This window comes from Urtica dioica, chromosome 3, assembly GCF_054948205.1.
Source record: "Urtica dioica subsp. dioica isolate 48M chromosome 3, U.dioica_male_clone48M_v1_H2, whole genome shotgun sequence".
Lineage (NCBI taxonomy): Eukaryota > Viridiplantae > Streptophyta > Magnoliopsida > Rosales > Urticaceae > Urtica > Urtica dioica.
The window spans coordinates 3,094,477-3,109,330 of NC_142758.1; the positions used below are offsets into that span (position 1 = coordinate 3,094,477).

General features: G+C 35.0%; 1 long non-coding RNA gene across 1 annotated transcript; it reads left to right on the forward strand.

Moving 5' to 3' along the window:
- The first annotated feature begins 10,428 nt into the window (after window positions 1-10,428).
- LOC149402077 (uncharacterized) lies at window positions 10,429-11,882 on the forward strand. Its single transcript, XR_016296177.1, has 3 exons — window positions 10,429-10,693; window positions 11,265-11,482; window positions 11,575-11,882. It is a non-coding gene; the product is annotated as an uncharacterized LOC149402077 (long non-coding RNA).
- The last annotated feature ends 2,972 nt before the right edge of the window (window positions 11,883-14,854 follow it).

Consider the following 14,854-nt stretch of genomic DNA (forward strand, 5'->3'; position numbering starts at 1 on the left):
GTGATACGTCCTTGCTAACGTTTATTTTTTGCTAGTACTCGACAAAAACCGCCGATTTCGTGAGCTTTTGTTTAGATCTAGTTTTTGAAAAGGAAAAAAGTTAATGGATTTCGAGTTTGAAATTGAATCTTGATACTCGGTCTGATGCGTGATGAATTTGATTTTATAATTAATTTACAACTTGAAATGATTACCCATATGTTTATTAACTATTAGACTCAACACACGACCCTAGATAACGAATTCTTGAGTCTTGAAATGATGCCGAAATATCTCTGAAAAGCTTGTTTCACTTGAAATTCACTCTAAACACACTAAAATCCTAAAAAAATTATCCATATCAACCCTACTAATATTGAGCGTCGAAGAGGTCTCCAAAGGTAACGCCTATGCATCCCTTTAGTTATATTACTTTGCTTCTTGTTTCAACTCTCTAACGAACAGGCAGCTCTCATGACCATGAGAAGGAACTTGAGACCTCGGGCTCAAGGAAAACCGACTCGAACGCAGTCACTTAGTCTGGCTTTGGACCGAACCATTCGTGCTCTCGAGTCATTGTCCGAATATGAGCAACAACAAGAACCTATGATATTAATTTGTTTAGTATCATATGATAAATATCAAAATCCACTCTTAAATATTTAGCAAGAATTAAGTGAAAAACTAGTTTTTTACTCAAAGTGACATTTCCAAGTGAATTTCCCCAAATATACTTTATTCAACAATGGAATCCTATTCTAATAGTAAAATTCAACTAGTATACTTCTTAAAGCATGTTTTAGAGACCTTATGGACCCATATGAGTAAAACTTAAGGATGATTCATTGGGCACAAAAGTTCTTTAACTTTTCCCAATGTTCAATCATATTGTCAATAGACTCCACTAAATAATTGACACTGAAAATCTATTTCTCATATGTTATAGTTTTCTCCTCTTTGTATTACAACTTAACACAATGGGTTTCACTAAATAGCTTACATGTTGTCATTAACTAGATGAGAACTACGAATTACGATTTGACCTTTCAAGTTATTATTTCCAACTCTTTTGTTGATTGTGAATAAGCACAAGCATGAGATGACAGATATTGCATTTCACCAATCTTGTACATGAATTCCATATCTATGAGGCGCATGATCTTCTTATAACTAATCATCTCACAAACTTGCGACGTCAAAGGTTCTTATAGAAGTACCTTGATCAAAGGCTCATCAAATGAGGATGACTAGTCATAAGTGACCATGTCTCATTTCAGGATTTAGCTTAACAAGTATGTATTCATACATAGTGATTCTAAGAGTATAAGAGGTAAATGCACTATTAGAAAAACTGATTTAAACGACGCAATTATAGACTGCGCTCAACTCAAAAATTGGAGTTGAAAGAATTTTTTCGGTTTAAGCCAAATTACTAAAAGACAAGTGGAGAACAGATGGAAACGCCTTGAAAAATATTAGACCGCGCTTTCATATAAGCGCAGTCTAAAGTTGGCATCCAACCAAATCGCTACACGTGGTGTTGGCATATGAACTTTAGACTGCGCTTATATGGAAACGCAGTCTAAAGCGGTGGTCCTCTTAGCATGACACGTGGCTTCTCAGACTATACACAGCGTTTGTATAGAAATGTCGTGTACAGTTTTAAATCAAATTAATGTATATGCGTCTTCTTCATAACTACTTCGTCTTCTTCTGAATCTCACTCTCGTGCGATTTTTCTCCCTAAACCTCCATTAATGTTTTCTTCTCCAGCCCTTGCGCCTCCTCAGCCCTCGTCCATTGTTGTTCTTCTCCACGGTGAGTCGTCCTACGTTTTTTCTACGCCCTCGCTTTTTAATGGTCTCGTTCGTGTGATATTTTTTTTATTTCTTCAAAATTTCTTTGATTACATGTTTGCATAGGTTGTATGGTGTTTTCTCAACTGTTTTGAGGCATTGAATTCTTGAAATTTGGTGTCTAGTATTACCTCCGACCTCGAGTTCGGATTTGTAATTTTTTTTTCATTTTATGTTTTTAAATACTTCAAATTCTTAGGGTTTATTGTATATTAAGTTTATGTAATTGTTCTATAGCGGTTTTGAAGCATTGGGTTTGTGTGATTTGAGCGTGTTCATACTCTCCGACCCCGTACTTACTCGGTCAACCATCTCGAGGTAAATCTTCTTCGATTTTTAAGGTTTTTTTTTTCGTTTGTTTGATTATTGCATTGTTATGATTGTTTATTTGGATTTGTATTGATCAATTTGTATTCGGATTGTTGATTTGAATAGGTTTTAGCTTGAATTTATGAACATTTCTAAGTTATATGGTATAAATAAGGTATAAAGCATTGAATGGTGATAGTGGTAGAGTAATTAATTAGACTTTAAATATCTTTTTATTTATCTCGGTTAAATTTATCTTGACATACATATGAATTTTTTTGATAGTTTTCATTGGGTGCTCCTGGTGGTGGATGTTTGCTAGCGCATGGCGTGCTATCTTGATCCCATGAATTCGAAAATAGTGCTGGCTCATTTGAATACGATAGTGGTCTTGTAAGTATTAAAAGTTAAAGTTTTGAATTTACATTTAATAGTTATGATAATTTTTTAATAACTTGTGTGTGTGTGTGTGTAGAGCGTTCGATGACTTTGTCGGTAACAAGAAGTTCTCATGGAACATTCCAAAGGTATGCACATGATTAAACTAGTGTACCAATTACTATATATTTTACTCTAACTTTTTTTTATGGGTAGCAAAACAACCTTTGACAACTGAATGTGGGTATGTCGCTACAATGATGATGAAAAACATCATTGAAACTCCAAATTTAAAAAAATGTTTACAAAGATATGTACACATTCAAATATACATATTCAATACTTAATGTATTTTTACGGTCACTAACAAATTGTTTTATATATTATTAGTTTGAAAAATTGAAGATTTATATGGATAATGCGAGGCATATCAAGAAGAATGGTACCGAATGATGTTATACACATAAACACGCAAGCCAAAATGTCAAATGTAGATGTATAGTGAGTATGGTTTATGTACATGTTTATTCGTTTTGAGTACGTTAAATTTGGTATGTTTGGATTCGAATATTTAGTCCAAATTTATTTTAGTGCACTATGTAGTGGTTCATCAAATTTACCTTGTAATTCATAGTCTTCGACATCGTCATGTAATGATTCGTCAAAAATGAGTACTTGAGGCAATTTTTGTTAGGAATTCTTGCCCAGAGAGATAATAAATAAATAATTACTAAATAGAATAATGGTTTACTTTATTAGCATCATATGATTAGTGGGTTGAGGTCTGAATATCAAAATCAATAGCAACTATCATCCATAGCATTCGTATTAAACTGAATCAACTGTGCACCTGAGTTCGGACGGTGTTCCTAAAACATGGTCAATGACTGGTACATGCCTGGAAAGCTGTATCTAAAGTCATATATACGGAACATTAGTGAAGGTTGATCACGACGTGCGAGCATTCTACACTTGTGATAAGTGTACGACCTGGACAGACTTTGGTTGTAGATGTGTCATTTAAGTACCGTTACAACACACTAACCGGGATCACTATGATGATCACAGTGGGACTTGATCTAAATCCTGAAGTGATCATGGACACTAGATCATGTTACCGAACTCTTTGAATCATTCGCTAGAAGGCTACTATCATCCTAATCACAACTTATATTGTTGGTAAAAAGAGATGTTACTGTTTCCTTTTTCAACCTAAGCCCTTGCTCGTGCATTCAAGCCATTACGGAATATGTCGAGTTGGCCCTTTCTTAAAAATCCATGATATGGAAGCCAGCAAAACAAATCTTTGAATCTCCACCAAGGGTTATGAAAATGCTCATAATCATGACGTTACGCCGATAAAAATTCCTAATTGCTAAACAACATAGTGGACACGCGCCCTAGATTTAATCTAACAACATCAATGATGCAAAAAGCGGGACGAACTAAACATTGTAAATTCAACACGCATGATTCAATTAATTCTGGTTATTCTTTTCACTGTGTTTATAAGATCCTCGCAAAACCTGTAACCGTAGTCGCACCACTAATTACTAACAATCTTAATAATTACGAATTAAAATTGCGAGTATGGCAATGAACAATAGTCTTTCTATCTAGGTGATTGATAAGAGCGATTCATTCATACTTATATCTATCCTTTAAAACGAGAATCAACGCTGGTTCTTAGGTTATTTGATAGTTTTAGTAGTTTTCAGTTATTTTCATGTACAAGAGAGCAAAGAGGGTTATGGTGCAAAAAGGAGCGGAATCAGAGTTTAAATACACAAGAAACGGCCCCTAATGTCAAAGTCTAAGCGGGAGAAAAGTTAACCAATGTCGCGACGTTTCGTGCATGACTAAGAGCGTGACGCGTTAAGGTATTTCAGAGGAGCGTGACGCGCCAGACCAAGGACGCGCCGCGTGAGTGTCATCAAGGATCTCTTATCCTAGCACGATGGTCGCGCAGACCCCCACGTGTCGCATAGGACCAGAGCGCGACTCGCCAAAGCCTGTGCGCGACGTGCGCTGTGACATAAACAATTTTTTAAAGAGCTCGTCTAAGAGCCAATCTTAGCCCTTGGATCTCATCTAAGAGCCCAGAATGCTCCAAAAATGTGGCATTGGATGCCATAAGGTCTTAATTGGGTCTAAGTTCATCATTATCACATACATTACACAATATGCTAAAGTTTTTAGATCTTAAGACCCATTTTAGAGAGAGAAGCCATTGGAGAACTCTTGGAGAGAAGAAGAAGAAGGAAACGACAATCCTTTCATCATCATCATCGATCTCACTCTTTGTTATCCATTTTCATTCACCTTTCTTTATTTTCATTATTGTTGAATACTCTATACTTGCTTTCTAAGTTTCTTGTTTGTTTTAGCTACTTTTGAGATTCAGATCTGATTTGAGTATAGTTCTTTGTTATTTCATACTTTGATCTTGTTTTTATGTTTATATTGAGTATTGCTGGAATTGAATCTTGAATTTTGGATATTGAATAGAGTTTATTTTGAGTTTTTCTTTGAATATCATGTCCCTTTACTTCCTAGCTTTCTTGCTTTTACTTAATGTTATTTTGCTTTGTTTAATTTCAATTATGAGTAGCTAGATTTATAGAGGGACATGATGTAGTTGGTGGTTTGATGATGGTTGGTTCATAGCCTTAGGAAAAGAGTTGAATTTCTTAAGGGAAAGAAGAAGAAATCTATGAGCATGTGGGTGTGTGTTATCTCTAATTAGAGTACCTAACTAATTAGTGAATATTCTCTAGGCTAGTTTTTAAATCGAGAGGTAATAAAACATGCGAGCTCTATCATTCCTCTCACAAATCCACTTAAATATATAGAAAGACTAGAGAATCGGTATAGTTGTTTTAATCCCGTCTGTATTGCGGTTGTTTGTTTTAATAGGACCCAAGTCAAGAGGTGTAAGTTTGTCAATCAACTAGGTCCTTAAAGACTCGAGAGTGATTAGCGGATAATTCCGAGGGGTGAGACTAAGTTTTACGTTCTAGCCCGATCTAAATGTGAGCCCAATAACTAACCACATAATTGAACCGATGAAGTCATATCCATTGCTTTTACTATATTTGTTTAGATCGTTTAGTTTCCTTGCTTGATATTTTTACGCACCACGAGTATCAAAACCCCATCTTTTATTGTTCATTTTTATAATTCACACTCGAAAAGAACTAAGAGATTCTCTATATCGAATGTCTAGTCCTCGTGGGATCGATATGTGCCCTGCACGTGTATTACTTGACGACACGTACGCTTGCGTATTATGTAGAGCAATCCACCAATCAGTGATCAATCCAAACTGAATTAAAGCATTTCATGAACAATGGACAAATAAAAAAGAGATTACTACTTCAATACGAGAAACAAGAGCAAAGTTTACGCCAAAATCTTTAATTCATGTTTGGGGATTGAAATATCCCATAACCGTTCAAAATCTACATAGACATAAATAAATAAATAAATAAAAGCAATAGAAAAGAGAAAGAAGATAAAACGAGCTTGGTAGTCGGGATGGTCTCCAGGAGAAACCGTTCGTACTATGGTTGTCGCCAAAAGTCCACTTCTCTCTTCTGGTATGTGCGGCTTTTCTTTGGCTCTAAAACTCATCATCTAAGTGGGTTAGGTCGAAATCCCGAAGTTTCCTTTTAATTAGAATTTGGATGGGTCTTATAACGGACCTGTACCGCGATACAGGTTTGCAGTATCGTAGTACATCCAATGAATTTTGCTATTGTACCGTGGTATACCTACTATTATGTTCCTCTTCAGTATGACTGATCAATTTTCTTCTAAGTAGTTGATATTTAAGCTCCAAACTCGCCCGGAATCACATAAACACGTGTAAACGCTCAAATCATAAAATGTTCAATTACAAACGTGATTTTAAGTGGTTAAAAAGAATAGTGTGGTAAGTAATGATCACAAAATAAATAATAATTATGTAGTTATCAATAAGTCGAATTGCATTTACAATTATATGTCATGTCAATTACAATTCCAAATAAGGTACTAAAATCCAATAACAAAGTCCAGAGTTACAAAATCGGTTACAACACAAAGAACATACTTAATAAGGTCTCCAGTTAGACGACATTACCTATACATAATCACAACCAAAGAAAAGCACTTATACATAACCACAACACATAGAACAATACAAATTAAGGCTAGCAAAAACTTTAATATCTTTGCTTCACATCTAATTCAATGACTCAAGTTCTTCTATTCAGTAATAACAACATCTTCTCCAATATGTCCGTCTTCTTCATAAAGTACATAACTGAAGCCTTCATTAATCTTTCTCAACAATCCTAGTATAATCTCAACTAACCTACTGCACATTTCAGGGTCGATCCATAGTAATAACCCATAGCTTTTTTTGTTTGTTTTTCTTCAATAAAACAAACAAAATTTCAAATTGCGAGCTGATTCTCTATTTTGAGGAAAATTCCGTTACCAAATTGAATTCATAACTTATATTGAGGACAACCGAAAAATCTTCTTCCGGGATTTGACACTGTCCACAATGTCCTCTCATAGCAAACCAAGTCACAGTAGTTGTTATCGCTCGTTCTCGGAAAATCGCAAAACATTAAATTTCTTGCGAGTTACGAGGAATTCCACGCCGAGACCCAAGTTAGGCCCTTGAGAAAGCTCGATCCAAGCCCACAAAGGAGAACAATCCCATACAGAACGGGCCCGCAAAGACCAGTAAAAAGGACGGAGAAATGAGCATTTCTGCTCTCTGGATCTTCGCACGTGATAAAAAAACCAACATAATATAGCAAAAATTGACGGAAGGATGATATGTGAAAAAACTCAAAAACATGTGGTAAATAGTTATAAGAAGGAAAAAAAAAAGGTAGGATATAAGTTGTTCATGTCATATAGTTCATGGGGCAAAAGTGAACGTTATCCTAATTATTAAATAGTTAAGTTGATTTTCATGGGACAATTAAGTCAGTAACTCAATAACTCATCATCTTTTTACAAAATAGCCAAAGTTTTTTTTTTATTAAAAAATAATACACTAGTCTGCAGTAAATTAAATTAATTAATTATTTAATTAATTTAATTCACTGCGGACTAATTATTATTATTTTTTAATAAAATTAAAATTGGACTAAAATTTTAAAAAGAATTGATAAATTAGTTAGTTACAATAAATTCTTGAAATTTTAGAATTTGAAATAGGTCAACCTAATAATTGACGATAGAGGTAGCATCCAGAGTGTACGTAGCTATGTAACCATCTTATCTTACTAAGCAGAATGATTGACGTATCATCTACCTATTTAGATAAATGTTATCTCAAAGTAACGAGTCCACGATGTATTTCTCATAGTTTTGTGGTTTAGGAGACGCAGCAGGTTTATCCTTTTTTTAGTAACTAAAATATATTATCAACGTGTATATAATATATATATATATATATATATATATATAGAGAGAGAGAGAGAGAGAGAGAGAGAGAGAGAGAGAGAGAGAGAGAGAGAGGAGTTTGAACTTGAGAAGAGAATGATATTGGTGGTGTGAGACAGGGACAAAGAAACTATAGGGTGGCCTTATAAAATATAGGCGTACATATTGTGGAAAGGGGACCCAAATTTGGTTTTCAATGTCAATTCACAGCAATCATCAAATGAAGATGCCGATATAATTAGATAACCATTGGGAAATTTCTCATCATTGTCGTCCCTACTCTCGCCCGCTTCTCTTTATTAGCTTTCCCTGTAAATAGTTGTTTTTTTTTTTGGGTATTTTGTTTGTGTTCTTTTATACTATAATAAACAAAAATAGAGAGAAAGAGAGAAGGGTTTATAATAAATGAACGTAAAAAAAAGAGGTGATATTGGTAGTGCGAGACAAGGACAAATAAACTATGAGGTGACCTTATAAAATATAGGCTTACAGTTATATAAGGGAGACCGAATTTTTGCTTTCATCATCGCGTAACAGATTCATTATGCTAATGAATGTTACAAGATAAATTTTCAAAAAAGTAGCTCAAGTTTTCTAACAGTGAAATTCAAGAGCAAACTATTGGAAATTGCATATAAAATTTAGAAAAACATTTGATATAGCTAGTATAGAGAAATGTTTTTAAAAAAATCACAAAACCGGTTTAGTGAAACCTACCTATGATGCATGATGGTTTGAAAATGAGATCTAACGTTTTTTTTTATCTTGACTAGAGCCTTTGGATTTTGAACCTCTTTTTCTTCACACATGAAGAGTAACCCCAAAAAAATATTCACATACAAAAGAAATCGTGTATAGATTATGTGTGGGCACAAGTGAATGCATGTGTTTTGAAATCAATTTCCATAAGACTACTGATGCAGCGGGAATTTTGTTGACGAGATAAATGGACTACGATTGTTGATTCGACGCACGAATACCCAATCGAAGAACCTTCCTCCACCTATTAATTCGCTCACGAATACTAGGTCTCGGGCATCAAATCGAGTCCTCACAAGAACACACGAATTTGGAGATAAAAACACAAAGATTTTAATTTTTTTTTTCATTCATAATCTCTAATCACCAAGGTCTAAAAAAGATGATTAAATACAAGTCACGGAAATCCCAAAGGACAAGAAACACAAAGGACAAGAAAAGCAACGGACAAAATAAACCCAAAAGACAAGAAAGCCAAAGGACAAACAAACCCAAAAGTCACACAATTAAATTGCTAAAATATTAAATGGGCCGAGATATTTTGAAGCAGAATAAAAAGGGTTTGGGATTCGATTTTTAACAAACTGTCAGCGATGTATTAAAGATCTCGTCTTTCTCTTTGATTTGATATGTTGTACGCGTAAATCCGACAACCGAGTCAAAATATACGACCCTCTGAAGTTAGACCGACAGATTGGGACGCAGAATTCGGCCCGCGTCAACTACTTTGAATGTCTTGATTTTGGATGTATAAGAGAGAGAGAGAGTGTTTTATTTCAAAAATAAAGCACATATGCTTGTGTACGAGTAATTTGGTCGAGTGGTCGTGGCTATTTACGGCCTTTACAAACAGTGTGAATGATTTTTCAATATCCGCCAAACGTAGATCCATGACAACCAACTCACCTTGGCTGAATCAATCCCTGCTCTTCTTGTCATGCACACCCAAGTCTCACTCCTTGAATCGAGAAATTGAACCAATCAGATATAAGCACACATTAAATCATTTACTTTATCACTTAATAATAAAAAATAATAAAAACTCACAAAATGACATGTGTTCTTTTGACTCTTGAGACCGGGCTTTAGCTTGCCTACAAGGTAGCCACAGCCAAAATCATCATCTTGATTAAGTCATCAACTAATCACAAATTTTCAATTCAGTAATTCTTTTTAATCCGTCTAACAGTATTAGGAAAATGACATGTAGAAAATTAAGGATAAATTTGACCTTAAACGTCTTATTAAAAAACGTTACGACCTAAGGTATTTACGATGGCCTCGTCGTCAAGGATATCGTACGTTTGGCGTGGTGTGGTGGTGGTTCCGTGGGGAGAGAGAGAGGCAGAGCCGGCCCTGTCTAAAGGCGAGCAAGACTGGTGCCTAGGGCCTCCGATTGGGCTGGGCCCCAAAAATTTTAAATATATATTATATATATACCCAAAATATTTAAATTTTAAAAAAGATTTCTTCTATATTTAATTTTTTATTATTATCGAAAGGTCCAAAAATATTAATTCGCCTAGCGCCCCTGATGAATTTGGGTGAATTTGGGCCGGCCCTGGAGAGAGGATAAAGAGATGGTCATGACTATGTGTTATTCAAGTCGGTCCCAAATCTAATTAGTCCACCAGTTCATTGGCCATGTATTATCCAAATCTAACTCCTGCTCAATTTTTATGTGCTCGATTTTGCTAGCATTCGGTTGATTTTTCTTTTTATACAATTTTTATTGTGTTCCTTTTTTCCAGGGAATTTGTATAAGAAACTTTCATCTTTCCGGCTGAAAGATTCAAAGATTAATCTATCCTACTCAAGTACACATGCCTTTATTTGCTGACTCAATTCGAAACTACGTGTCCAAGCTGACATTCTTCATTACACTAGTGCATATATGCTTTTCCGATTAAGTGCACTGATGTTATCTTGGGCAAAGATAATCAAACCCTGAGTCACATCCACATGTAATGTTTTTTTCTTCTCTCAGGGTTCATTTTTGTCAATTTTGCTGGTTTCTTAGATGGCATAGGAGTAGAGGATCATCAGAGTCAATTTTACTTGTTTATTTAGGGGGGCAATGTGATGTGTATCTGTTACACTTTTAGATACTGCAATCTGTATCCTTATAAAAAAAATGAGGAAAACAAAGAACTTAAATTTGTTAAATTGATTAGGGGATCAATCTTTGTATTGATTAGGGTATCAATCTTTGTATTTGGCGCTACTAGTTTAGTGTTGAGGTTTTACTGTCTCCTCTTTCTTTGTATCGATTTTTTCATCAATAAAAGATTTTGCTTCTTCTGAAAAAATAAGTTTAGTGTTGAGGTTTTTATTTTGAGATATGGGGATCTCTGTATTCAGGTTCACTTTGATTTAAAAAAAAAATACAGTGTGTGAACTTTGGTTATAATCAGTTCTAGTGGATTTTCATTCGTTGTGGTTGAATTTCAATTTTTTCTGCTTTGTTTGGTGAGATTTTTAGTTAGCGTTCTATAGGATACTACTTAATTTGTAGATTAATCAGGGTTCTTTCAGACTTGTAATTCAGTTTTATTAGGGCTTGCAAATTGGTTCTTGAATATTGCTGCGAGTCTGGAAGAGCGCGGACGAGGCGCTAGAGGAGAGACAGAGCGGTCGGGTTCGTTACCTGAATCGCCGTCCTCATTCTCAGCCTCGCTGAGGATTCTACACTGATGTTTTTTTTTATAAATTGACCAATCTGCCTTAAGACTTCACATTTGTTTGCCAAAGAGGTACGTCCAAAATCCACAAACATAATTATCAGCTTAATATCTTTAAGCTCTATTTAAACGTTTGGTTATTTTAAATTTTCGTTTGGGTGTAGAGATCATCGGTTTTAGGAACAGTCACGACGAGGTCTGTTAGCGAGGAATTCAGGGGTTGGCTCGTAAGTCCTTTTGATTCACTCTTTCCTATTATCATCTCTTATGTATCCGAGATTTCATTACAAAATTGTGAGGGTGAATGTTTTTTTTGTTGTTTGACTTGTGAGGATTTATAATTGACCTTAACCTACCCATATCTGCATTTTTTTTTTCAAAATTAATTTCACTGAGCAAGGCCAAGAAGCCCCGTCCAGCTTATAGAGTTTTTTTTTTACAATGATGTTTTGAATTGAACACATATATACACAAGCAAGGGTCCTTACGTTTGCAAAGAGAGGATTTTTTTTTTTTTTTTTTTTTTTTCAGGAAAAGAAATAAATTGGCGTCATTCTATCACTGGGTGTCGTCTATTAAAAACTAATTCACGTCGCTCTAATAACAAGCGACGTCTAAAAGTGCATCTAAAATTGTTCCCGCGGAACGGCAGGAGTCTTTTCCTGCCAGAATTTTTACGATGTAGACGTGACATGTTGCTTCTAAATCTTTCGCTTCTAAATTTTAGATGCAACGGTCGTTTATAAGTGAAGTATTAGACGCGATTTTTTGGCATGTGGGAGCAAGTTTTAGCACTTATGCAATTTTTCTCATAGTAAATTTTTAGCATTAATACATGCGAGAAGGTATCTTCATATTTAATACATTCTTATTGGGTATAACTCTTAGCCACTAGTTTTTCTTTTAATGTCTCTACATTCCAATCTCGTCCTCTCTTGTTCTTGCAAATCCACCTACACCATATAGATTCTATCCCTTCAGGTAAGTCTACTAGTTTCCAGACTTTTTGGTTTGCATCAATTGTATCTCAACATTAATGGCGTCAAGCCAAAGGTTTAATTTAGAACTAGCTACATCTTGGCTATAGAAAATAAGTTTATCAATGTAAGAACTAGAGACGTCAATAAGTGCATCTCTATATGATATGTACCTCTCAGGTTTCTGAGATTACGTCGAGGTATAAGGTTCTTCAGATGGTACAATCATCAACTATTTTAAATAAGGAAAAAACAATAAAGTTATATCCGAATGATAACTTAAATTTACAGTTCTAGTAATTTTTATTTACTAAAATTATCATATTTTATGAATTCTGAAATTCGGAATAATTAGTGATGCAATTATTCGAATTGATTAGAAAATGAGCCTACAAAGGAAATATTTTACTTAAACAAGAAAACTTGAAACAGTAACAAAAAAATATATCTTAATAGTAAGTTAAATTTACCAGGTTTGTATTCTCAATGAACTTAAAAAAACCTTGAATATATTCTAATGAAGTTAGGGAACCGGAACGCAAAGTCATGATCGAGAGAAACGAATTCTTTAACAAAAGACATGCAAAATAATATTTACGGCAAGTTTATCTCGATAAGATGTCTTGCAACATGCTCCAAGATATGTTGAGACATCTTGGCCGTTGTACGCATAATTTGTATTTTTGACAAGTTTCTTGTTTCTCCAAGATTGTCAGCGGAAGATCTTCTACGTACATCTTATCCGCGTGAATTGGTAAGCAAACCCTAATTCGACTTCTAGAGGTGCTGATCACTATAAAAGAAAAGGTTATGCCCTTTGTAGTCTCTTAACGCATTCATTCACACAATTAGGGCTCTTAGACTTACAAGATCAGCAGACTGGAAAACTATTTGTGTGGTGTGTACGCTGTGACTCTCTAGATGTTATTCTTGTTTCATAAAGCGTTGGAGTGTTGTTTTAGGTTTTGTAATTTCGTGATTGAGGATTCACAAGAATTGATATCGAAGATTACCAAAAACTTGAGAGAATGTTTGAGAATTTAAGTGAGGGGAGCTCAGATTCAAGGGGAGCCTAAGTTGAAATTCACGGGTAGTAATAGAAAAATGTTCTTAATGCATGGATCGCTAAATATACCCTGCTGCAAGTTTTCATATTTTTTTGCCAAAACAAAATATTCCACTCTTTGATGTGACCTTGGAATGAATGAAAACGAGAGAGAGAGAGAGAGAGAGAGAGAGAGAGAGAGAGAGAGAGAGAGAGAGATAGAGAGAGAGAGAGAGAGATTAATTATTTATAAATAAAATTTCTTCTGAAGGTCCACGTTTCATTTTAACGATAAAAGTAATTCTGGTCCTAAAACGTAACGTTAGGTATTTTTGCCGTCGAAAAAAAAGTTATGGTATAAAAATGTATAAAATAAAAAATTTGTGGTATTTATGCCGCCAATAACATATATTCTATCTATTGTATCGGAACAGATTATCGCATACGTACATTGATTCTACATTGTGTGCAAAATGTGGGGGTATAAAAATTCAAATATTTAAACATTATTTCGGATGGGCTATGGCCCGACTAAAGCCCACAATCCATTTGAAGACCGGCCCACGGAATCAATCATGGGCCTAGTTCGTTCTTGGCAGATCGGCCCAGGTCCAGCAACACTTCCTGGCTCGATGAAGGACTCCAGCTCAACCACGTCTTCCTGGTCAGAAGGATCGGTCAGTCAAAGAGTAGACCACGCCGCGAAGACCGGATCTCGGACAACTTCAGCATTGACGAGGAGTGTGGATCGATGAACACGTGTCTTCGGCCAGAAGGTTCCATCTCGCCTATAAATAGAAGAGGAGACGACGATTTTCGCACATGCAAGCTTCCAGTCTCAGCTCTCAATTAATTCTATTTCGTACTCTTATATTCACGGTCTTAAGCTCGTCTTGTTGAGCTCGTCACCTCGTCCCCTTTGTAATTCATTTCGTGATTAATATATTTAAATTAATATTTCTATATTATTGTAATTTCTGCCTTTATATTGCTTCTTATACGACGTCCTTCGAAACCCACTTAAATATAATCTCTTAGCAATTCTTTTATTTATTTTTTATTGTTGACCGTTGTAAAAATCGACATCAACAAATATCATCTTGTCTCTAACAGAATTTCATTAAGGAATGAAAGAAGGAGTATAATCGTACATGTATAAGTTACGGACTTATGCTAATATTTTAAGGTCACAGTCTCACAGACAAGAATACCGAATGATACGACAAACTTGAATTCGGACTGCACCAAGACACATTAAAATCCGAACGTAGACAAGAACGATTTTCTAGAGAAAATGTTTCATACAGGGAGAGAGATAGGTTCAAAAACGAAGTTACGAATTCCAGAAACCCAGCGTGATTTTTATAGAAATTTGTACTTATTCGCGAATGATAACGACGAACAATCGTTCCTGTTCGTTTG